Source organism: Ceratotherium simum, chromosome 6 (genome assembly GCF_057802395.1).
Source record: "Ceratotherium simum simum isolate JZ-2026a chromosome 6, ASM5780239v1, whole genome shotgun sequence".
NCBI classification, from domain to species: Eukaryota; Metazoa; Chordata; class Mammalia; order Perissodactyla; family Rhinocerotidae; genus Ceratotherium; species Ceratotherium simum.
Window position 1 is genome coordinate 10,899,777 of NC_141905.1, and position 26,360 is coordinate 10,926,136.

Genomic DNA, 26,360 nt, shown 5'->3' on the forward strand with positions numbered 1-26,360 from the left:
TTTCCTCTATAAATCAAGTCATTTTAAGAAAGTGATCGCAGTTATTCATTTTGTGTATTACTATTTTCACATTATTTGTCCCTGCATTTGTAGTCCTTTAATTGATTTTTTTCCTTACCATGGTGTACCCCCCCTGCACTCCTCCCCCTCAATAAAGCAATAGACTGCTATACTGTGGGTTTATATTCATCTTATACCCCAGAGGGGAAAAGCAGGGTGAATCCTGGGCTTAATTTTCTTTTAAGGTCAAGGGAATTTGGCCTCCTTTTTATGGCATGGGATCTTTTGGAAGATAGTGACAAGATTAAACTTCTCTAGTGTTGATTATCAAGGAAGACCCATAGAGTGTTGCAGATTGAGATTAGGGTGTGCTGGCAGAACTGTATGGAGACCATATGCCATTCTGTGCTTCCTAGTAACTGAGATTAGCTTCCCATGAGTACCATGCCTTTACTGACTTGTGCAGTAGTAGACAAGGATTTTCATCACGATGTTTATTAGCAGGGAGATTCAGCATGAAGGTTGTACTGGATTCAGTGAGTCAGTCAGCTTGGGTCATTCACCTTGACTTTTACATTAGCAGCCATTTCCACTAATTTCCAATAATGATATCCTATAAACTTTGGTGCAAAGCAGAATTAATGTCTTTTCCATTTGTGACTTAAAGTTGTGTGATTGTGACCCATGTGATCGTGTTCTGACTTTATCTGTTCCTCTCACTGTGGTGTTCCCTTCACCACGGCTCCTAGGATCGAGTGAATGACTGCTCAGAGTGAGAACTGTCCAGGTTATTCAGACATACACAGTGAAGCAGAATGCTATCCATAAAACGTATACAAAATTCCCAAATAGTCAATGGGAAATGCCTAGAAATATAGGCTTTCAAGAGTTAGCATCTTTCAGCTATATTTGCAAATACTGTGGGATTTAAGCAGCTGAGAGAACAGCAAAGTTGACTGAATATTGTATTTCTTCTTGTCCTCAGAATATTTTTTGATTCTTTATGGATTGATGTGGTGATGTTTTGTTCCTTCTCTGTTTATTTATAAACTATTTTTTAGTGTTTCTAAATTTAAAACCCACTTTGTTTGGAATCAGTGGTTGGAACACTGCTTTGATTTTTATTTTAAGGATGTTCCCCACCTCCCCCAAAGCCCCAGTGCATAGTTGTGTATCCTAGTTGTGTCTTTCTGGCTTTTCTATGTGGGAGGCCTCCTTAGCATGGCTTGACGAGTGGTGCACAGGTCCATGCCCAGATCTCCGGGCCGCCGAAGCGGAGCACACAAACTTAACTGCTGTGCACCAGGCCGGCCCCTAAGCATGTTGTTGATTGTAAATTTCGCTCAAGAAGCTTTCGATCAACTTGATAAGTTTTGTTCTGTAATTAGCACAGCACCTAATGTTCAGTGCTCTGTTTTGAGGGCCAACGCTCAAAGTGGGTTTTGTTCTTGAACAACATCTCGGATTTGATGACATTTGTTGGCTTGAAGTCTGATTTTTTTCTTAATAAATTAAAAAATTTTATCTAATGTTGAAAAACTGCACAAAATTCTATGCAACAAAGTCTAGGAAAATGAAAACTGTAGATTGAATAGTAGGCTAAATTCATCTACTATGATAGAGGAGGGAAAATTTCAGTGCCGTAATTTCTCCTTTCATGGTGTTGGACTTAAGTCAGTTGAAATGTATTTTGGTGCCACAATTTAAGTACCAATAAAAGTTTGCTCAATTAAAAACAATAATCAAGAGCCAGTTTTCTCTACAATGGGAAGAGGCGTCTTATCTGCGGGTTGTGCCCAGTGTGGGAGGTGCTGGACTCCTGTACATCCATTGCCGCCAATCACTCATTAGCCATGAACACTGTCCACCCAGCTTCTGAGATAACGCTTATTCCACTCAGAGGAAGAAGCGATCTGATGTGAGAGACACTAGTGGTGGCGGAGGACAGGGAAGAGCCTGCAGAAATCCAGAGGGTGGGCATGGGCACTGAAATCCTTGAGACAGAGGATGCAGAGGTGCTAAAGGCAACTCTCCCTTCATCGATGTCATATGTTCGTACCTGTCCTGTGAGCAAGGTTCCAGGCTGGGCACCATGAGACATGCCTGCCTTCTAGCACCCGCCCTTCCAGCAGGGAAGCTGAAGGGCACTTATGCCAAATTTGTATTTGCAACAGGGAAATGTTCCATGTGCCCGTGAATGGCATTGGCTGTCGTTTACCTTTGGAAAGAGTCTGTGTTGAGGAGGCCTACCTTTCTACTGTGAAAGGAATTAAGAAGCAGAGAGGGACACAGGTTCCACTCCACCCCAAGTGGTCTCCTCCAGGCTCAGGGCTGCTGACACCCGGGTGACAAGAGTGGATTGCCCCAGGAGCTCTCCAATGGGCGGACAGCGGCACTGACAGGACTGGCGGGAGTCAGGCCCCAGACCGCACGCCTGCAAAGTGCGACACCAGGAGTGGGGTTGGAGTTATAGTCTTTTCTGAGCATCCTCTCTCTAGACCAGAGAAAAATCCTTGTAAAATAGATCAAAGGCCAGATGATCTCAACAAAGTCTCTAAAATAATAAGTATTTTTCACATACCTTAGCTTAGCCTCCTTATTGTATTGTATCATACAAACAGGAACTTTATTTTATATTTCTCTTTATTTCTAATCTCTAATAGCACCTAGTATAATATTCTGCACAGTAATTCTGACTAATGGATTTATCTTTATTTTTGGTGGAAATTATTGGCTCATGTGAGCATCTGTTTAGGTTTTGAAAAAGGCATTACATTAGATCTTTTATATATATTTGATATATATTTTATGTAACATGTGTCAGTAATGAAGCCCAATATAAAGATGAACATCCATGAACTTATAACACAGCTTGAAAAGCCATCTTTGTGTTCTTCCGAGGTCCCATCCCTTCCTTCCGTGAAATCCCAAATTTTGTGTATGTTATACCTATAATTGTATCTCCAAACAAGATATTGCTTAGAGTCTGCAGATATCGGCTTTGTTTAGGAGTGTCTGGTAAAGTGGTTACAAATAATGGCTTTGGAATCAAACTGATTGTGTTGAAATCTCACGTGAACCATTTGCAAGCTCTGTGGCCTTGAACACATTACTTACCTTCTCTGAACATCAGTTTCTTCATCTCCAAATGGGAATAATCCTTCCCATCTCATCTCCCTCCTAAAGTTACCTGGGGATAAGCGGAATAAGAACTGTTAAGGAACTTGTACATTCCTGGTCCATGATGGACACTCATGAGTGTTACCCCTACCCCTCCTTCTGCCCCCGACATCCCTGGGAACTTCTGTGAAGCACACTCACCCTTCACCCTTCACCACTGGCACCTACTCCAAGACACCAGGCTTTAAAACAACAGAAAACGAGAAACCCAAAGAATGAGCAAGAGCCCCAGACTGTATTTACAGCCCTTAATCTGTCCACACAGGGAAGACAAATGAGCTGGGCAACGGACAGTGGGTGCCATTACCAGATCATTAATTAGCAACTTGCTCAGCCTTGGCAGGAAATCATTCATCATTTTCAGATGAGTAGAGACCTGCAGACCCTTCTGACTATCTTCCCTCATTCTGCACCAGTGAGGCGGATGCGACTGTTCTTGCCAGAGCTTTCCCTCCCACGGTGCCTTATCGAGATAAGTGACTGAGGCACTGTTGCCATGTGATCTGCTGAATGCAAGAGCCCTGAACTCAGAAGGGCGCCAGGGCTGAGGGCTTCTAGGGCTGAAGAGCCAGGCCGGAAAGCCCAAAAGATAAGTGAAGACTTCTGGAACAAGATGAGAAGATAAATAAACTATTTACTTTGAGCATGGACATGATGTTCCAGAAAAATCCACTTCGGCTGCCAAAGTAACCCTTTTGGAGTTCAGAAAGAAGCTCACCAAGGGTCCCACATGTGAGCTCAGTGCTCAGGGCTTGTATGATGCTTCACAGCAATCCAGTAAAGTGCGATTACTGAGATGCTTGCACAGAGGAGGAACCAGAAGCCAGGAAATCAATAGTTATTGTCCAAATTAAAATATCTAGTAAGAGGCTGGTTTGGATTCCAAACCAACATCTGTCTGTTTCCAAAGCTCAAGCCTGCTCTATGACACCATCCTTTGTCCCTCAGTGGGGTGACAAGTCACCATGAACAGGATAGCCACTGGCTGACAGTGTCTTAAACACTGATTGCCCACTGCCTTTAAACACCCACAGGGACTTTGTGCTGAATAGATGATGCATCTTTGGATTTTTGACTTGTCCCTAATCTTTAGAAGCCTCTCAGTTTGTAACAATTTCAGATTGGCTAAGGTTTATGGACAACGACACATTTGTTGTTAGAGGTGAGAGGGAAGTCCACATTTTCCTCTGTGCCAAAAAGGCAGAGAGACTGTCTCAACCAATTCATCAAGGCAGGAGACTTTCAGGAAAAGGACGTGGCTGAGAGTTCTACCAGGAGAGGGAAAGAGGCTTAGCATAAAGGACCAGGGAAAGGTGTCTACATGGAATCTCCAATCTAAGTTGATAAGTACAGGCCATCAGATGTCAAGAAAATGAGCAGAAAACATTGCTTTGAGCCCTCAAGACTTGGCTGAAAGTAGAGGAGACTCCATAACCTGGAGTGGGGTGGTCAGGTCATTGGGTTTCTGTCCTTCCAAGAGCAGTCCCTGCAAACTGCAGCACCTGCCCGGCTCGGTGGTGATGGGAGGAGCAGCATGGTTATCGAGGCTACAGTTGAGTTGTTTCCCCAACAGCAGACCTAGGGTTGGAGGGGGCTGTTGGTTTCGCCAATCTGTTGTGTGTGAGGGGGCACATGAACGATATTTAGGAAATATCTTAAGTAGTCTTAAATTTAAAACTAAAATTATTGTCACAAAATCATATGTAATTCTTATTCTCTGATAGAATTCAGAACACGTTTATTTATATCTGTGGAGAGTAGATATTTAGATTAGGGAAATTGAGGGTTAAGCATGAAACTACAATTTTATTTCTTGTTTCATTTATACCCCACTCTCTCCATCCCTGCTTTAATTCCTCCCCAAGTTATTTAAAAGAAAATCCAGATATTATACCAGTTCACTAATAAATGCTTAACTATGTATTTCTAAGAGAATGGGCTATTTTAAAAAACATAACCATTTACCATTATCACCCTAGAAATATGAAAAATAATTCCTTAATATCATCTAATATCCAGTCAGTGCTTAAATTTCCCTGATTCTTTTCACAGTTAAAAAAAAGGAAATAAAACAATGTGCACTATATCTCAACCGAAAGTTCCCTCTCCTTCTTTTTCCCCCTTGTTATTTATTTGTTGAAGAAACAGTCATTTGTCCTTTCGAATTTTCCACATTCTGCATTTGCTGACTCTGTGGTGCTGTTTCTCTATCTTGTTTTAAGTTGATAATTAGATCTAGAGGCTTGATGAGATTTGGATTTTTTGCAAAACAATTTCCCAGTTGGTGCTCTGTCTTTCCTGTTGCATCCACCAAGAGCACTGGAAGGCTGCCACCTTTCCTTTGGGATGTGAAGATTCATCAATGGGCTCAGGTGATGTTAGCCTGATCCATCCAGTAATAAATTTCTCATCAACATTCTACCGAATGGATTTGGCAGCTATTGATGATCATTGCCAGGTTTATTGTTTTGTTAGGTTTGCAAAATGGTGATACTCTAGCACAATAATTCCTTCTGCATTTATTAGCTGGAATTATTTTGTAAATAAGAACTTTTGGTCATCAGCTGGTTGGTTTCCTCAAAAGATAGTTTGTACAGGGAAGTCCAGATAAATGCTTGATTCTTTCCACTCATTTACTGATTTTCAGAATAATGATTTGGTGTTCCAGCAATTTCCAATGTGACTAGTGCTGTATTTTTTGCTATCACTGTGGACTCAGGAATTTTAACTTCCTTGATATAGTTCAACTCTTTGCAAGCATTATTCTTTCTGATGCTTAAATTGTCCCATCCTTGGCCAATAAGAATTCTTTCAAATTGGCCCCTGGGTCCTTTTGAAATTTCCTTGGTAGTCTTAGTTAGTGTCTTTGTTTTCTTGTATGATAAAATAGTGTAGAATCATCTCATATATTTTCTGCTGAGACCTGGATACTATAGTCTGCATGCTAGGGGTGATCATCACTACTTGGTTTTCATTGCTTCTAGGTATTTTCAGTGGAAATACCTACTTCCACAGAGCTAGAAAATACTTATTTATTTATTTTTTGCTGAGAAAGATTAGCCCTGAGCTAACATCTGTTGCCAATCTTCTTCTTTTTTTTTTTTTTTTGCTTGCAGAAGATTAGCCCTGAGCTAATGTCTGTGCCAGTCTTCCTCTACTTTATATGTGGGTCACCACCACAGCATGGCTGTTGAGCAGTGTAGGTCTGTGCCTGGGATCCAAACCCATGAACTCGGGCTGCCAAAGTGGAGTGTGCCGAACTCAACCATTAGGCCATGGGGTGTCCCAGTACATATTTATTTTTATTTGAAAAAGAAAAATACCTTGTGAGTTCATACTAGTATTTCTAAATCAAATGTAAGATTATGGGGATTTTGTTTTAACTTATTTGATTTTATGTGAATTTTCTTTACTCTTATCCTAAAAGTTCTTGATTCCTAATAACACTGTGGGGTGTCTGTGTGTGTGTAGTTTTAAAATAACAGTATCAACAGCACCACTTACTACTAATAAAAATAAGACTACTGAATCCTTTAAAAATTTTCTTTGTATTCTTTTTGTCTTTAAGATAAATCCAATAGGGATGAACAGTTTCATTACTGTATTTTGAATTTACTTAAAATAATTCTTCCCTATGTGGTAAAACACCAACTTGATATGTAAATAGTTTTAATTCTTTCATTTTGTTTTGATTTATAAAAACATTTCTATTTTGATTTAGTTTTGTAACTATGCAATGTGTCAACAAGATTCCAAAGGCAAAACTATGAAACAAGGGACGTTCAGAGAAGTCTAGCTTCTGGGCTTGTTTTCTTTTTCTGTCACAGGTAAACATTTAAAAAATTTTAAGTTTTGTTTTCTTCATTTCATTTATTAAATAAAACAGCACACACATATTCATACTGTCTCCTTCCTTAGATAAAAGGTAGCATCATATTCAGCACCTTGCCTTTTGTTTTTTAATGTAACAATATCTAAAGATCTTCCTCACTCCTTTTTAAAGCTGTGTAGTCCTCATTGTGCAGATGTACCATAGTTTATTTAACTTGTCCCCAGCTTTTGGGCACTGGGGCTATTTCAGTCTTTTACTATTACAAATAGTGTTGTAATACATAGCTTTGTGCATGTGTCATTTTGCATTTTTTTGGTAACAAGTTGAATGAGCTTAGAAGTCATCTTTGCTACAATATTCTGAGAGTTGGGTAATTAGAGTTATTCATTTAGTATATAGCTGTTTCTTGATGCTTATGATGTGCCAAAGACTGTGCTAGTTTTGAAGAAAGAGGGCTGGACAGAGTGATGAGCAAAATGGGCATGCTTGCCCTCATGGAGCTTATGACTTAGTAGGGAAGGCTAGTGACTAATGATGGAAATAAACATAACTAAAATGTGTGGTAAATGTGAAGAAATAGAAGGAGCAATCTAAAGGGAACCTAGATTAGAGTGAGTGGCAGGGAAAGCCTCCATGAGGAAATGACCAGTAGGTGGATGAGTGAAGGAGGAGTCAGACACAGACCAGGTAAAGATGTGGAGGAAAAACATGGCGGGCAGAGCAAACACGGTGGGAAAAAGGGCTGAGGCAGGAGAAACGATCACATTTCAAGCAGTAAAAGGATTGTGAGCAAGAAGGAGCGTGACAGGAGATACGATGGGAAGTGTGTATGAGGGGCAGGTGATAGTGGTCTGGTGGGACTGTGGACTCTATCCTATGTTAAAGAGGATGCCACTAAAGAGTTTAGGCAAATAATATGATCCAATTTATTCTTTAATATGTCATTCCAACTTCTGTGTCCAGAAGGGATTGGGGAGGGATAAGAGCAGAAGCACAAAGACCATTGGGGGAATGATCGCTTGCAGGTGTCCAGGAAATTCCTGACAATGGCTCACCCTATGGGGGTGGGGTGGAGGTGGAGAGGAGGGAATGAGTTGAGCCATTTTAGAGGTAGAATAGATCAGAATTATTGAATGGAAGGATTGGACTGGATGAGAACAAAGAAGGAGGTGTCCAGAATAACTCCTTGGTCTTCAGCACAAGTAATTGGCTTACAAAGATTGGTGACACTGAAAGAGGATCAGGTTGAGGGTGGGAGAGACCATCAATTTGGGACATTTTGAGATGACTATGAGAAATCCAAATGGAGACACAGGGAAGGCAGCTGGGTGCCTATATTTGAACCTCTGAAGTTATCAATCTGGAGGTTGTGGACACACAGGACAGCAGGAGACTGCCCAGGGGAAGGGAACCAATGACCAATGAGAAAAGCGGGCCCAGGACTTAATGTGAGGAACTCTAATATCAAGGGCTCGGGGGGAATGAGGTGCTGGCCAAGAAGATGGGATTATTTTTTGCAATTGCAGCAGTGAAAATTAATTTTCCTTAATAATTCACATTCACAATGTTTCAGAACAAAAGAGATCCTAGAGATATGTAGTCGGGCTCCTCCAATCCAGCCCTGTATTGATAGCCTGACTCTTGGAATAGCACTGACCTCCATACCAAAGGAGGAAATAATCAGTCTAGTTCTGCCCATGATTTGTCAGTGATTTCATCAAGATATTATTCACACTTTTTTTTCCCATCTGCAAAATTAGTGTCAGTCCTTACTAGTAGCTAATTCTCTACGGTGAGTCTAACTCAAGGTAGAAAAATTAGCTTGCAAATGCAGAAAAAAATGGAAAGAAAAGTTAACATCATAAAGTAGCTCTTAGAAGCTCTTCTCTAAGGTGAGATGGTTACCTCCTCCCTGGTCTGCCAGAAGCACTGTGGCTCCCCTGAACCTCACACAGTCTTCTCTGGCACAGCTGTCAGAGTACTTGATGGTCTTGCTGGTCTGAGACTTGATACTAATGACTATAGGAGGCGGATGCAGCTGGACACGGCCATTGTTAATGCTGTTTGCCCCATTTTCTTCTTTTCCCTCCCTCTGGGCATATGGTGGGATTGCACTTCTCATTTCCCTTGTGGTTGAGCAGGGCTGTGTGATTCCTTCTGGTGAATGAGTTATGGCTGGAAATGAGGCTTTGCCTCCAGGCCAGAACTTTTAATTGCCAATGTGAGATGTCTCCAGTGCTCTTGCCCTCTGGCACAGTGACTGGAATCTTTGAAATAGTGGTTGTTCCATCAGGCTGGATGCCTGAGTGACTCTGAGGAGCAGAGTCCCCTTGCTGACCCAAAATGGGCATGCAGCATGAGCAAGATGTGAATCTTTGTTATTTCAAGCCACTGAGATTTGGGGGTTGTTTGTTACTGCAGCATAACCTAGTTTACGCTGACTGATACCCTGGCTATTCCATTGTCTGCTTTTCAGAGGCTAAATGGACAGCCTGTATGTTTAGTTCTTCAAGGGGAAGTAAATATTTCCATTTTCTCAGATTTCAGACTTTTATCCTCAAATGCCCTTCACGCACCAAGGAGGGATGGTTGGGGTACACCATGGTGTACATAATACAGAGACTAGATAGATGGGCCTTCCTGAAGCAAGTGGTCTAAGGGAGGGAGAAGGCTCAAGGAGTAAAAAACAAGCAAGAAGCAAGCAAACAACAGAAAACATTTGTCATCAGGAATGGAAGAGGAGAGGAGGAGGTGATCGGGGCTTATGGAACCACACAATAAGGGACCAACCCCCAAAATGATTGTGAAATTTTCACTAAGTCCACATAACTGTTTCTTGTTACTTCTTGTCTCTTTCCCAAGAAGGAGCTGGAAAAACAGTAACCCCATCTGCATTTGCTAAGAGAAAGAACAGGTATAGCAAAGGTTAAAGGAAGCAACATAAATTCCTGGGATTTGAGACGAGTAAGAAGAGGTCTGCAGGGGCTTTCTCGTACAGAGAGGGGCCTGGAACCTCACTACTGAGAGTGAGGAAGTAGGAGTTCAAAGTCACCACAACCCCTTCATCTCTGGCCTCCGATTTCTGAGGGAAAACCCAGAGGCAAGTTGTATAATTTGCCAAATTAGGTTCTAATGTTGGAGAGGAGTGCTCACACACGAAGTCTGAGCCAGACGACCTGAGGTCACTTGAAGAAGGATTTCTCCCACATTCTCCCACAGCCTCCCCCACCCCCCTCTCAGCCACACTGGGTGCTTTCAGGATGTTCACCAACTACTCAATCACCAGTACACAGATCCCTCGGTGTCTTACAGGGAACTCAGCGGCTAAGCACACTTATGGATTCAGTTTTGGAATGGGTGGGATTTTGCTGTATGTGACCAGATCTCTGTCAACAAATCCATCTCTCAAGAGAGTGGCAGATGTTCTTTCTTTGATATATATGGGATTATGAGAACAAAGGTTGTGAAAAAGGTAATTCTTGACTGTTTTGACTCTGGGAGACAGCTTAGCTTTTACACAGAAGCTGTTTGAGTCTGTTTAAATGTTGAGATAGCACCCATCTTTCCTGCCATACGGCTGGGTCCTCTTTGTGCCAACAACAGGACCCCGGGGAGGAGAGCTGGGCCAGGGCTCCCCAAATGCGTTTGCTGCCCTGTAGAGGCACAACAACTGATGGGTAGAGTCCCACCGTCGTTGCTCCACCTCCGCTCATGGTTTCGAGGGCATGATGGCTGCCTCATTCCTGTTAACTACCAGTGGGTCTTCCCTTATAAGTGGCCTATAACAGAAAATGAGTATAGGATTTGGGGTCAGACAGGAATGGGTCTCAGTTCTCCACTATAGATCTCTGAGATTCAGTTTCCCTGTCCTGTGTGCCTAGTGGGTGGTTGTGAGATGGAGAGAGACACGGGAGGTGAGGAAACTCTGTATACACTGGGCTCATTAGCATCCCATGTTAATTGTCACGGTTGCTACTGCTGGCTGTGGTTTAGATAGGCGAGCGGAAAGGGGAGGGAATAGCTAAGGTGGCAGAATGCACCTTGTCACAAGACCTGCTGATCTTGTATGGGCCTCCTCTCTTGCCTTTTTGCACAGATAATCCTGGCTCTCCCCATTTTCTTTGTTCTGTCCTCTATCCCCGCTCTGGACCACTCAGTTCTGGAGATAAACCAACTTCTTCCAAAATAACATTTCTCATGATAATAGTTATTAATATTAATGTTATTAATAATCAGAGTCAATCTTTTCCATTATAATTAGTTACCATTATTGTCAACGACTGTTATGTGTAATTATCATTTATATAAGATAATTCTTATGTCACTGTGCTGTGCAGGATCTGATATCCTTTCCACGGGTAGTCAGTTTAATATGTGGCTCTTACTATTAAAATCGTTCCTGAAAGAATCAGCAGGGGGAGGACACTCCTGGAAGTGGCTGGAGCGTCCTTGTGAACATGTCCACTCCAAGTATTGCATGTCCACCGTGTTTTGTGGCCTGTCCCAGCTCTGGAACACCAAGAGGAATTAGAGAGTAGCCTGCAAAGCAGAACAAGTAGACAGCTAAGTGGAGCTCTGATTACAAGCTGGGATCAATTAAGTGAGAATTCACAGATAACAGGTCACAGGTGATAGGTGGGGTGGGCTCCACTGAGGAGGTGGCATTACATCTGGGCTCCGAATGTTGGTAAGTAGATGCAGTTTGCGAAAAGACATTCCTGAGTGAGGAGACTGCTTTCACAAAGGCACGTAGTGTGTTCAGGAAATGGTGAAGGAGTAGCCGGGCACTACCGGGCTGTAGAGATCGTGGATAAGTGGGGTGGGAAATGAAATTGAGGTCAGAGAGAGTCTTGAACATCAGCTGTGGACACCAGGCTCTGCAAGACTTTGGGGGATGTGTGTGGGTTAGTATGACGTGGTTGAAGCATGACGTGGTTGAAGCATGTCATCGGACGCTCAGTAGTGGCAGATGAAGGGTACATTGGATTGTAAGAGGTTGGACTCAGGAAAACCGTTCGAGAGGCTAACCCAGACCATTGGCAGAAGAGTTAAAAGAGGGCAGGTGGAGAAATGGGGATGTAGAGATGGAACCACATGAATTGGTACTTAACTGGCTGAGGAGGAGAAAGAGAGAGAGTAGCTTGGTTTCTGGCCTATGGACCTGGGAGGAGTGTGAAGTCACTGCAGGGCGTGTGACGTGGGTGTGGGCAGTGGGTCTGGAGGAGGAAAGGGTGAGCTCAGATTGGGGCAGGTTGGGTTTGATCCATTAGCAAAACTTGCAAGATGATGTATGAAATGACAGCCTGATCATGGCTGCAGAACTGAAGGATAATCAACCATAGCCTGAAGGAAAAGGACAGAACATATGAAAAGAGAACAGAAACAGAAATAAGGAGGCATGAGACCAGGGGCAGACTAGGACTGAGCACAAATGTAAATCAAGTAAACTGCTGCAGAGATTTCCTGGTCAACATGGTGGAGGACAGACCACATCTCCCACCTCCCTATTAAAATGCCCCTGGCGGGATGCAAAATGCCTGAAAACCAGTGATGAGGAAATCTGTCTGTGTCACAGAGAGAGGGGGACTGAGAAATCCACCCCTGAAACACACGGGTTCTGTCCCCTGAGCCAGGGCATCGAAGATGGCCACAAGGAAGCAGGATAATTCTTTGCTTGCCCCAATGGCTGCCTGGCACCTGTGCTGGGACCACCTTAATCAAAGAAGCCGGGAGCCACCCCCAAACCTCACAGTGATATAAGAGGAGCGGAGGAGAGCCAGGCCATCACCCTGCCCTGTGTGCTCTGCCACCCACAGCCCTGCCTTTGTTAATCAGTCCATTCCCAGACAACAACACCCAGGCTGTGACTCAGTGGGGCAAAGGGCAATGTGAGGGGCACACTGTGTCCCCAATTTTGGAGCCCCTTCAAAAAGGCTTGATAAGTAATAATCAGGATTGAATTCCATATTTACCAGTTACAAGCTGTGTGGCCTTAGCTAAGTCGCTCACCCTCTCAGCTCAGTTTTCGCATCTGTAAAATGGAGGTGATAACAACAGCATTGTCTCCATAGAGTTGTCATGAGGATTAAATGGAATAATGCGTATGCAGTCCCTAGCATGGTGCTTTGCATGTAGTAAGCACTCCATGACCGATAGCATTATTGTCTTTATTTGTAAAAAGAGAAAGAGAGAAAGTTAGAGGAGAAAAGATGGGAGTGGTGCCTGATGCCTTGGGTAGATTTTACCCACCACAGGACCCTAAAGAGGTGGACAGACTGCATCTGCCTCTAACCAAAGAACCTGGCAGTCCATCGGGGACATCATCGCCTGACGAAGATCCATGATCCAGCTCCACCTGGGTGACTGCTCTGAAGGGAAACCTGGGTGAAGGGCTCCATTTATGAGCTCTCCAGACAGTCTTCAGAGGGGGGCTGGTGAGCTCCTCAAGGGGAAGGATGAGGCAGCGACCCAGGGCAGTTCATATCCTGTGTCTGTCGGCAGATGCCAGGCCTGGATACAGTTTTTCCTTGTAGGAGCAAATATTAAAAAGAAGTTTCCATGGAATGATTCTGCAGCTCAAGAAAAATAACATGTTATCTAGAGGACTTCGAGAAAGAGCAGATCTCTAAAATCACTTGCAGGCAAGAGAAGACTGTTTTAGAAAACATCTGTTTGGTATCCTCAAAAAGAAAAGAACACTTGAAGTCTATGGAATGAGAGCAGAAAACCACAGGGAAAACATAGGGATTATGGGGAGAACCAACATCAAGGGCTCCAAATGAGAGAGTTCAGAGTTTTGTCCACCTACTTATATCTGCCTTGGTGGAGAGAGAAGTCCTCATGAAACCAAATTCAGGGATGGATGGGCCTGCTCCTAACAAGGTCAGCCTTGTCAGGGCCCTGAGAAATACAGAAAATAAACTACTTAGCACTGAGCTGAAAACTCCTGTTACCTCCAACTCCAATTCTAAGGCGATACCCACCTCCTGCACACCACTGGAAACTCACCTGGAGCGAGGTAGTGCCTAGAAATCTCGACTTTTCTATTCTTTGGTCTTAGCTTGAGAGAGTCTAATAGGAAGCCAGTCTCGGACAGACTCTTCCCAGTGCTGTGTGCCCCTCCCCTTGTCAGGATAAGCAGGCAGAGGAAACCACCACATACCCCGTTTCATTTGGAATCAAAGCGACAGATTGACTCCCAGAAAAAGGAGAAATCATTTGAAAATCTGGATTTTATTGAGAATTCATTCTCAATAAAGGTAAGAGTACTGTGAATTTATGAAGGAGGTCAATCTGTGGCAAGAAATGGATGGATTTATGAAAAACATAATTACTAAAAATGAAAATGGCACAGGAGCAATGATGAACAGATTAGTGTTGCAGAAACTTGCATGAGCATGTGATCGGTTGGTGAGTGCCACGTGGCTATTAAAGCGTAATATGAAAGTTGTCCCACAGGAAAAGGAACATTGTAGAGGTATAAAGATGATGAACGTGAAGATGAGAAGCTGAAGTTAGATCCATGGAAATCCACGCACGTGTAATGGGGTTAACAGCAGGAGAGCCACAGATGATGTGCGGCACACACATGAAGTTGTGGAATTGTAGACACGGGTCACGTGTAAAGTTCAAAAGTGTTCACAAATAGAAAAAAACTAGAAATAAATGACGGAAAGGTGAGCAAACACACATTGGAAGCTTAAAAATACCTTTAAAAACAACTCTTTGTCACAGAGAAAATCAGAACTGCAATTACAGACTATTTAGAGAATAACAACTTATGTGTAGCTGAAACTTAAGGAACAGAAAATTATTTTACTGAAACTCTTCCAGAAACTGCTGCAAAGATAAATGAAATTGCCAAATCCCTTTAATGGATATGGCATAAGCCTGATAACATAATAAAAATAGCATTTAAAAAATAAAACTGCGGAACAATCATCAGGAAGAATGTATTCAGTGTTGTGTAGATGTCAGTTCTTCCTGCTAATATGCAAACTTAGTATAGCCTTAGTCAATATCCCAACTTTATTTTTTTTCAGAACTTAACCAAAAGATTCTAAAGCTTATCTGGAAGTGAAACTTGCAAGAAAAGCCAAGAAAATTCTGGAAAAGAAGAGAGTAATTATCTGGTAATTGTTGTATAGCTATTAAAGCATATCACAATGTTTCAGTGATCATAATAGCCTTGAGCTAACCTTAGAGGAGAGGGATCAATGGGGAGAGATGGAGCAGAAAAATACATCCAGAAACAGATGCATGTATGCAGGAAGATTCCTAAAACAGTAAAAGTGGTATTTAAATCAGAGTAGCAAGGGTTTATTACTTAGTTAAATATATTAGCACAACTAGTTACTTATTTGGCAAAATACTAACAACAAAAATTACAACAACAGTAATAAATTTAGATCCCTATCAGGTTAATTAAATATAAAATAATAAAACCATAAAAGTATCTGAAGGAAATCTAGGAGAATAATTTTGTAATCTTGGGATGGGAGAGTCTTCTTGAATCAAGATCTCAGAGTCAGAAACCATAAAGGAAAATTCAATAGAGTTCACCTAAAAATAACAACACTGAGAAGCAGCACTGTTTGGGAATGTAATGAATACAACATTTCTGAATGGAAATTTGGCAGTATGTGTCAAAATTTAGAAAGTACGTATGCTTTTTCCTGGCAATCTCTCTCCTATGAATTTACCCTAAGAAGATAATTGTACAAATGTATAGACAGGTGTATTAGTTAAGGTTCTTCAGAGAAACAGAACCAATAGGATATTGTTCTGTTTTTTGTTTATTTTCTTCTTTTTGCCATAGAAGGAGACTCTGTCTCAGACTACTTGGCAGGATGCTAGGCCTGCCTGCTAGTTTAGGTCTAAATCCCCACCCTCTGCACAGCCTGGAGGCTCCTCTGGCTGGGTTTAGAGTAAAGAGACTTTTACAGAGAACGTAGCAAGTCCATAACATAGAGTTTAGTCCTAGGGGGCCGGCCCCATGGCCTAGTGGTTAACTCCTGTGCACTCCGCTTTGGTGGCCTGGGTTCCATTCCCGGGTGTAGCCCTACACCACTCGTCGGTGGCCACGCTGTGGCAGCGATCCACATACAAAATAGAGGAAGACTGGCACATATGTTAGCTCAGGGTGAATCTTCCTCAGCAAAGAAAAGAAGAAAAAAAGAAAAAAGAGTTTAATGCCCAAAGGGAATCTGAAGTTCATGACCCTCCAAAAGTGAGTCTGAGAGTGCATCCGATTGAGAGGCTAAGAGGAAGATGCTGATATATACCCTGAGTGCAGAGAGGAGAACGTGAGAGCCTGGGGGATAAGGTAAGAGCAGGGCGGTTGAGATAAGTAGGAAGAAGTACAGGCATCAGAACAGTTTATTTCTGTGGCTTGCTTGTAGGTTCCGGCCAGGGATTGGGTGAACTTAAAGAACCAGGAATGGGAGGTTCACCATCCCTGTGTAGGACAGGGCCTTCATTGCAAAGTTTTGACATATTCTGGGATATGGGAGGCTGGATTCTGAGTGTTGCCTTTGACGTGGGAGAACGTATTCCCTTTGCTGTGCCTTCCTGCTTGCTTTGCTGCTGCCACGTGGTACCCCTTTGTTTGGCTATGGGTTTATTTATGTACCAGGGGTCCTATAAATGAGCATGGACTGCAGTGCTCCAGTTAACATTGTTGGGCATACCTGTTGTTATATATATATATATATATAAATAAATAAATATATATTTATTTATATGTATATATATATCTATCTTTCGTCTGGGAAGATCTAACTTAATTCCTTCAATGATCCTGGGTCTTCAAAGACAAACTTCGGATTGACACCCTGAATTTGAAATCTGGGTGTCTTGAACATCTTTAAAAGTGTAATCTCAAAAGCAAAGGAAAAATCTTCAGATGGGGAGGAAAAAAATACCTACAGCAGAGAGAACAAAACATACAATACATAATAATCCCAATAAATATTTTGCTGTCTGTGTGCTTGGTTGTCCACACCCACGTGTCCTGCTGCCCCTCTACTTACATGGGAAGGTAACTGCTTATCCTATTCATACTTCTGACTGCTTATACCACAGCAAATCTGCAAATGTGCCTAAGTATTTTGCTATTGGTTGACACTATAGTCTTTCCAGAATAATGTTTGATTGGCAAGAGGCTTTAAAGCAACAGAAAACCCCAGGTTTGATGGATTTACCGTCTCCTTCATTTATGTAAAATGGCTTCCAGTAAGGAGTTCTGCTACAATTGGCCACCAGTTTATTTAAGGTCCAGTGGAAGATGAAAATAAACAAGTATTAATCCTGAGAACTTTTTTGTGGAATTATGAAAACAGTCTGTTATAAAACACATCCAGATGTCAGCCAGGACTGAGTCAATTAGAATAATAGCTTCAAGTAAAATCAACCAAGGTCAGCCAGTCAGGCTGAGGGGTGAAATCTCCAGAATATTCAGTTCAAAGGGGCAAGGGAGGCTGCTGTTATGCCCCAGCTTTGAGCTTTGTCCATGAAACATAATTGTGTAAGTAATCTATAAAGAAGAGTTTATGGATCCCATGGATCAACATAACTTTTTAAAAAGATTAACTTTGTCACAGCCTAGGGCAGGTTTACAGAAGACCAAAATAGTAAAGAGTGTCATTTGAGAATGAGAAGAAACTTTAAAAACACTTCCTGTGTATTTGACAATTATTGAATTTTTATATCAGTAGAAAAAGTTTAATTTTATATAAACCTATGAAAAAAAGTTCCTATTGATAAATAGCCCAATTTTTCAAAGATACATGTGTAAGGAAATTCATTGGAGCATTTAGTATTAAAACCTGTGAAGTAATCTAAATAGTGACCTGTGGAATAGTGGTTAAAAAAATAATCGTACACTTTTATAGTGGAACAAAATGCAAATGTTGAAAAGGGCAATAAACCTATTTGTGACCTGCTAGGAAAACATGTCTAACAAATATTATATGAAAAAGCAAGTCACAGAGCATTCAATATATCATTATCCAGCCGTCTTTTTATTAATCAGTCTGTTGATGGATGTTTCTCTGATTGTCTATGAAGGGGAAGTTCTAGAAAGAAACCAATGTTTGTGATGACTACCTCTGGGAGACCAGGGGCTGAGGGCAGAGGATCTTTTCCTTTTTGTGTTATACTTTTCTATACTGTTTGAATTTTTTACTTTGAGCATGTATTGCTTTTATAAAAATTTTAAAAAGATTAGTTAAAAGGAACAGAAGAGGGAAAGAAAAAAGAATGAGGATCTGTTGGAGTGGAAAGCTAACTAATGGGACGTTGACAATCTCGTTCTTAAGAGGAAATAGGACACCTGTGAAAATATTGACACCCTCTGAAAATGTTAGAAGTTAAACAGTCACCACAAGAGAAATAGTGTTTCTTATTATGCTTTCTCCAATGAATGAGTAATTGCCTAAAAATAAAACACAGTGTTATTACATCAGTTCAGTACCTAGTGAGGGTTCTGACGGCCAATAGCATCTCATGTGCCTGATTCCGACTTCAGTTTGAAATTTACTTTTTCTTTAAAAAAAGATGATTAATCAGTTCTGCCCATGGAAGAGCTTTGAGGCATTAAGGTCCCCGTTACCTATCTAGAGGGCTTATTTGCTACAGTTGGAAACCTTTGGCTGTCGAAGATCTTGAGAGTTCCAGATGGAAGATGGCTCTGATGGCTCACTTATCCCAGAAACTACTTCTGTCCTTGCAAACCAGCTCGAGCAGTGCCCATGCCCCTACCTCTCTCCCTGATGCGTATGCTCCAGCACAGGGTGACCCACGCTGAGACATTTTCTGCCAAGCAAAGCTGGTGGTTGATTATCTGAAACAGAGGTCAGTCTACTGGTCATTGTGGGTGCACAACGCCAAATTAAGCATCTGATGAGATGTTTCATATACTGAAGCACAGCACTTCCTAGAGACAGAACTTCCTTGAATTTGAGGAAACCTAGCGGTCATAAAACTGGTGCCCAAAGCATGAGACATGATACTACAGTGCATTTTCTACTTTACTTGGCTCTTGGTGACAAACTCCTATCACAATGACTAATTTTGTGAAGGTTAAAATCTTTTCTTATTGATTTTCATATGACAACAGTCTTTGAAAACATGAATATGCAGCAAGAGAACCTTCATTTGTACAGAGGTATGGTAGAATGTGTGTGTGTGTGTGTGTGTGTGTGTGAATGTGTGAATACTCATGCCTGCATATATGTGTCTATCAATGGGGAGGAAGGACAAGAAATGAGAGGGAATGGTTTCTTTCCTTTTGGAATTTAAGAAAAATACCCAAGATAAAGAATTTCCTTTTCCTTTCTTCCTCAAACTGCTGGAAAATGAAAAAAAAAAAAAAAAAAAGAAAGAAGGAAAAAGCAAAAGACCATAAACTACAATCAAGTTCCTGTGCTAAGGGGAGGATTCAAATGTTGTCCAAATCCTATATCGCCACAAGGTTTCTACATTTTATGGAAGGTGGTACAACGTTAACTCTAAGTAGGCTGTAAAAGTTAAGGAAGCATATCATAATTTCTAGAGCAATCACTAAAAATGTAATGCAATAAGGTATTGCTAAAATGCCAATAGGTAAATTAAAATGGAATTCCAAACACTTCAAATAAACCGTGAGGAAAGTTGAGGATAATTTATTTAAACACTTTGGGGGCAAATAACAGACTTGAGATGAATGCTGAAAGAGAATTAAGCAGAAGATTAAAACAAAAACAAAAACAAAATGGAAACTTTCTATATCTCTTCTCCTAAAAAATTAAAGAATGTAGTTTGCTGATAAAAATTCTTCTGAAAGAACACTGGCTTAAGTAAGATGCCTAAATAAAATAATTAAAAAAATAAATACTTATACTTTCAAGGAAATACAACCATGAGTCTGTAACCTAGAGATTAAAGAATGAAATGGAAGGAGAATTAATAAATGGGAATGATCAATTATAGCATTTCAGGACTAATAAATTTATTAGAATTGACGTTGTCAAAAATGGAATTGGATATGGAAATAAAAAGGATAATAAGGGAATACTGTGAACAACTCTGTGTCCACAAATTTGATAACCTGGAAGAAAGGGACCAATTCTTTGAAAAACACAACCTGCCAAGACTCACACAAGAAGAAATAGATGATCTGAATAGGCCTATTTCTATTAAAGAAAATGAATAAAAAATTTACTAACCTTCCAAAACAGAAAGCACCAAGCCCAAATGGGTTCATTGGTGGTTTCTACCAAACATTTAAGGAGGAAATGGTATCATTGTCTATGGTCTTCTTCAGAAGATTGAAGCAGAGGGAATACTTCTAACTCATTCTATGAGCCCAGCGTTACCCTAATACCAAAACCAGACCGAAGACGTTGCAAGAAAAGAAATCTACAGACTAGTGTCTCTCATGAACTTAAATGCAAAAATTCTCAACAAAATACTAACAAATCAAATCCAAAAAAAATATAAAAAGAATTATACACCATGATTAAGTGGCATTTATCCCAGATATGCAAGGCTGGTTCAACATTTGAAAATCAATTAATGTAATCCATCACGTCAACAGAATAAAAAAGAAAAATCACATGATCATATTAGTAGATGCAGAAAAAGCATTTGAAAAAATCCAACACTCATTTGTGATAAAAACTCTCAGTAAACGGAATAGAGGAGAACTTCCTCAACTTGATACAGACTATCTACAAAAAACCTACAGTTAACATCATACTTCATGGTGAGAAACTCAAAGCTTTCCTATTAAGATCTGGTAGATAAGCAAGGATGTTCCCTCTCACCCCTCTTTTTCCCCATTGTTCTGAAAGTCTTTGCTTTTGCAGTAAGGCAAGAAAAGGAAATAAAAGATATGCAGATTAGGAAGGAAGATATGAAATTGTCTTTGTTTGCAGATGACATAATTATGTAGAAAATCAGAAAGAACCCACAAAAAGACTCTGAGAACTAATAAGTGATTATAGCAAGGTTGCAGGATATGACGTTAATATGTGCAAGTCAATTGTTTCCTTATATACCAATAATGAACAAGTGAAATTGAAATTAAAAACACAATACCATTTACATTAGCATCCTCCAAAATGAAATACTTTTGGTACAAATCTAAGATAATATGTACAAGATCTATATGAGGAAAACTATAAACTGATGAAGGAAATCAAAGAAGAACTAAATAAGTGGAAAGATATTCCATGTTCATGGATGGGAAGACTCACTATTGTCAAGATGTCAGTTGTTCCCAACTTGATCTATAGATTCAATGAAATCCCAATCAAAATCTCAGCAAGGCACTTTATGGGTACTGACAAACTGATTCTAAAGTTTATATGGAGAGGCAAAAGACACAAAAAAGCCAACACAATATTGAAGAACAAAGTTGGAGAACTGACACTACTGGACTCCAAGACTTACTTACTATAGAGCTATAGTAATCAAGACAGTGTGGCACTGACAAGAGAATAGACAGATCAATGGAACAGAATAGAGAGCCCAGAAATAAACCCACGTAAATATAATCAACAGATTTTTGACAAAGGAGCAAAAAGGTAATACCATGAAGCAATGTTGGTCTCTTCAAAAAATGATGCTGAGAAAACTAGATATCCATATGCAAAAACATGAACATAGACACAGACCTTACAACCTTTACATAAATTAACTCAAAATGCATCACAGACCTAAATATAAAATACGAAACTATAAAACTCCTAGAAGATAATATAGGAGAAAACCTAGGCTACCTTGGGTTTGGTGATGTCTTTTTAGATACAACACTAAAGACAGACTCCATGAATGAAATAATTTATAAGCTGGACTTCATCAAAATTAAGAACTGCTCTGCAAAAGACAATATGAAGAGAATTAGAAGCGAAGCCACAGACTGGGAGAAAATATTTGCAAAAAAGACACACCTGATAAAGGACTGTTATGCAAAATATACAAAGAACTCTTAAAACTCAACAATAAGAAAACAAACAACGTGATTAAAAAATGGGCCAAAGACTTTAACAGACACCTCACCAAAGAAGACATACAGATGGCGAATACGCACATGAAAAGATGCTCCTCATCATGTGTCATCAGGGTAATTCAAATGAAAACAACAATGAGATATCTCTACACACCTATTAAAATGGTCAAAATTGGGGCCTGCCCGGTGGCACAGTGGTTAAAATAGGCGCACTCTGCTTTGGGGGCCTGGGTTCACGGGTTTGGATCCCAGGCACAGACATACACCACTGATCAAGAGTGACCCACATATAAAGTAGAGGCAGACTGGCACAGATGTTAGCTCAGGGCCAGTCTTCCTCAAGCAAAAAAGAGGAAGATTGGCAACAGACATTAGTTCAAAGCCAGTCTTCCTCACCAAAAAAAAAAAAGTCAAAATTAAGAACACTGACAACATCAAATAGTGATAAGAATGTGGAGCAACAGGAACTCTCATTCACTAGTGGGAATGCAAAATGGAACAGCCACACTGGAAGACAGTTTGGTGGTTTCTTACAAAACTAAACATAATCTTACCATAGAGTCCAGCAATCATGCCTCTTGGTATTTATCCAAAGGAGTTAAAAACACGTCAACACGAAAACCTGCACATGGATATTTATAGTAGCTTTATTCATAATTGCTGAAACTTGGAAGAAACCAAGATGTCCTTCAGCAGGTGAATGGATAAATAAACTGTGGTACATCCAGACAATGGGATATTATTCAGCACTAAAAAGAAATGAGCTATCAAGGCATGAAAAGATATGGAAGAATGTTAAATGCATATTACTAAATGAAAGAAGCCAATCTGAAAAGGCTACATACTGTATGATTCCAACTATATGACCTTCTGGAAAAGGCAAAACTACAAAGACAATAAAAAGATAAGTGGTTGCCAGGGGTAGGAGAGGAGGAAGGGTGAACAGGTGGAACACAGAGGACTTTTAGGGCAGTGAAAATACATACCCTGTTTGGTATTATAATGATGGATGTACAGTCATGTGCCACATAATGACATTTCGGTCAATGACTGACCACATATACGACTGTGGTCTCATACCATTAGTACCATATAGCCTAGGTGTGTAGTAGGCTATACCATCTAGGTTTGTGTAAGTACACTCTATGATATTTGCACAATGACGAAATCACCTAACAATGCATTTCTCAGAACATATCCCTGTTGTAACTGACGCATGACTCTAAGTCATTACACGTTGGTTAAACCCATAGAATGTACAACACCAAGAGTGAACCCTAAGGAAAAGTATGGGCCTTGTGTAATTATGATGTGTCAATGTAGGTTCATCAATTGTAACAAATGTACCACTCTGGCTGGGGTGTTGATAATGAGGGAGGCTATGCATGTATGGGGGCAGAGGGGTATATGGGAAATCTCTGTACTTCCTTCTCAATTTTGTTCTAAACCTAAAACTGCTCTAAAAAAAGATCTTTAAACAAAAAAGAATGAAACTGAAATACAGATGAGATTTTAGAAATTACATAGAATGTAAATGATAAAGAGTAATTTGGGTAATTTGGTAAGAACAAATGACAGGCAAATGTGTTCCATCATGCAAATTAATTGATGTACTTGAAATAGAGAAAAGAATACATCAAAACAGAAAATTATATTTAGGAAGGATTTTTTAAAGGGTTTAAAAAAAACTTTCTTGGAATGACAAAATACCTATGTTATTAGATCGAGAGTGCTTATCATGTCTTAGGAAAAGTACATAAAAAGTAATCATTCACCAAGGCATATTCTATGGAAGTGACTACACTTCAAAAATGAATATAAAGCACCTAGGAAGAAGAAAATAATTTACAAGGAGAAAAAGATAATTCTTGCCTCAAACTGTCCCACCTATATTTGGGGAGGAAATACTATGGAGTGTGAGACAGAAATGTTGTGACCCATGAATTCTGTATATTCAGGTTGTTAGTCGCCTGGAAAAGATATGAAAAGAAATTTTCAAATAAACAAGGAAAAAATTAATTCTTTGTAGCATAATCCATGACTTTTCCTGTAAGAATAATATGGAAAGCTTTAAGAAATATAGATAAGTTCCCTGTCCCATAAAAGGAAAGTACATGTGGAAGGATCTTTGGACAAAGATGCTTATTACAGCATTGTTCATAAGGGCAAAACATTGGAAACAAGCTGAATACCTTTCAGTTAGGGAACAGTTAAATAAGTTCTATTCATATCATAAACTATTATGCAGCTGACCAAGGGAAAGAGAGAGAGGAAAATTAAATTAGAGGAATTTCCATCTGATATTGTTGAGTGAGAAATTAAAATGAAGAAAGCACATATAATATGATCCCATTTCAGTAATCAATTATTGAAGAGTCATAGCTATCTACCATCCACACATAAATATTAAGTGTTGTATATATGTACACATGCAAATATCCAAAGGTGAATATACATTTGTATATGATTATAAGAGCAGGCGCAATATGGAAGTAAACAGAACTGGTTGTTAGCATGGACTGTTTGTGTGTGGGGAGATGAGGTTGGAGGGTTATATGGGTGCAAGAAGGAAGGATAAGAGAAAAGGAGCAGAAAGTAAAAATGAAAAAAGACGACAAACAAAACAAATAATATGTTTTATATGTTTTAAATATATGTGTGTTTATAAAGAGATGGATATAACACTATATTTATCATTAAAACACGTAAAGTGATTCCTTTATTAATTTTAAGCATGTTAACATTTTGCGAATTTGCTTCAGAATTTTTAAGAATGATAACGTTAGAGATAAAACTCAAATGGCTTTACGCCATTCATTTCTGCTTGCTCCCTGGCAGGACCACTTTCCTGAAGTTGGCATACTTCATTAACATGTCTGTATAATTTTACTACATTTGCATATATCTATACAGAAATGGAATCATATTAAACATATATTTTTGCTACCTGGTTTTTAAACTTGGCCTTATGTTTTTGATATTCATCCATGTAGATGTGTATAACATAATTTGTATATTTTAACTATTGCATAAGTTCCCATTGTCTGAATACATTACAGCTTATATACACACATTTCCCTACTGAGTGACAGCTAAGTTGTATACACTTTTCTCTTGTTATAAACAATGGTACAAATTAATTTCTTTGTACATGTAACTATTTATGTATGTGTGAGTGCACCCATATGTGCATTAGAGAATGTCTCTAGGGTAGATATACATGGATGAATGCATATTTCCACATGCATATTGTATGCACACATATATACATACACACAGTGCATATATATATATACATATGTGTATACACCTATGAGTGTATACATATATAAATATAGTACATTCATATGTGTGTGCATCCTAAAGAAAATTTCACATGTGTACATAGCGTAATTTGAACAAGTTGAAGATGTACAGATCTTATGCCACAGCAGTTGCACTCCTGAGTATCACATACACACACACACCTAGAAGAGCAATTGCTGTGGCATAAGATATGTACACCTTTAACCTTGCTGGACGTGCTACGTGGCTCTCTTATCGATTGGACCTCTTGTACCCCCACCAGCAGTGTATAAGAGTGCCACACCCTGCAGGCCACTGGTATTTTCATACTTAAAAATTTTTTAAACCAATCCAATGGGCAATAAAACTCATAAATATCTGCTGTACATATGAAAGGATTTCTTTAATCTCTAAAAGTAGTATTTTTGAGTTGAAGAACATTACATTTTCAATTTTGATTGAAAAATTGATATCTTATAGGTCAAAAGTCGTCAAATATTGACCGTGTCATGTCATTCAGCCCATTGCCAGGTAGGACTCCCACTAACGGTGTATGGTTGTGGCCATTTGCTTTTTCACGCCTTTGCCAATTCTGAGCTCTCAGTTTTTGTTTCTATTTTCTTATTACTTTCTAATATATTAATTTCTGTCATTAACTTTATCTCCTTCCTGAATTTGAAGATATTCTTTGTGTGTTGTGGATGCTTATCCTTTGTCCTGGTATTGTCCGTATAATTTCCCAAGTTTTTACATTGTCTTTTGATTTTGATTATGATTTTGATTTTGATTTTGCAGAACTATTTATATTTTACATAGTCAAATTTGTCAATCTCTTCCTTTACTATTAGTTAATTCTGTGCATGTTTAGAATGGTTTTATATATCCCAATGGTATGAAAATATATTCTCTTCTGGTACATTTATAATTTTGTTTATGTTTAAATATTTGTGCCACAACTGCAAATGAGTTTGATATGAGGATTAGATGTGAGACTGTGCTTCCTGCCCCCGTCCTCCCAAATCTAGCTGACTTTCACGGCACAGCATATTCAATAGCTCATGTTTCCTCTCT

At 39.7% G+C, this 26,360-nt stretch overlaps 1 long non-coding RNA gene across 1 annotated transcript in view; it reads left to right on the plus strand.

The window, feature by feature from the left end:
- Window positions 1-26,360, plus strand: part of LOC147916766 (uncharacterized) — a 40,369-nt gene that overhangs the window by 2,406 nt on the left and 11,603 nt on the right. The window contains exon 2 of the long non-coding RNA XR_015552555.1: window positions 25,770-25,820. This is a non-coding gene — a long non-coding RNA (uncharacterized LOC147916766). The remainder of the gene's footprint in view (window positions 1-25,769; window positions 25,821-26,360) is intronic.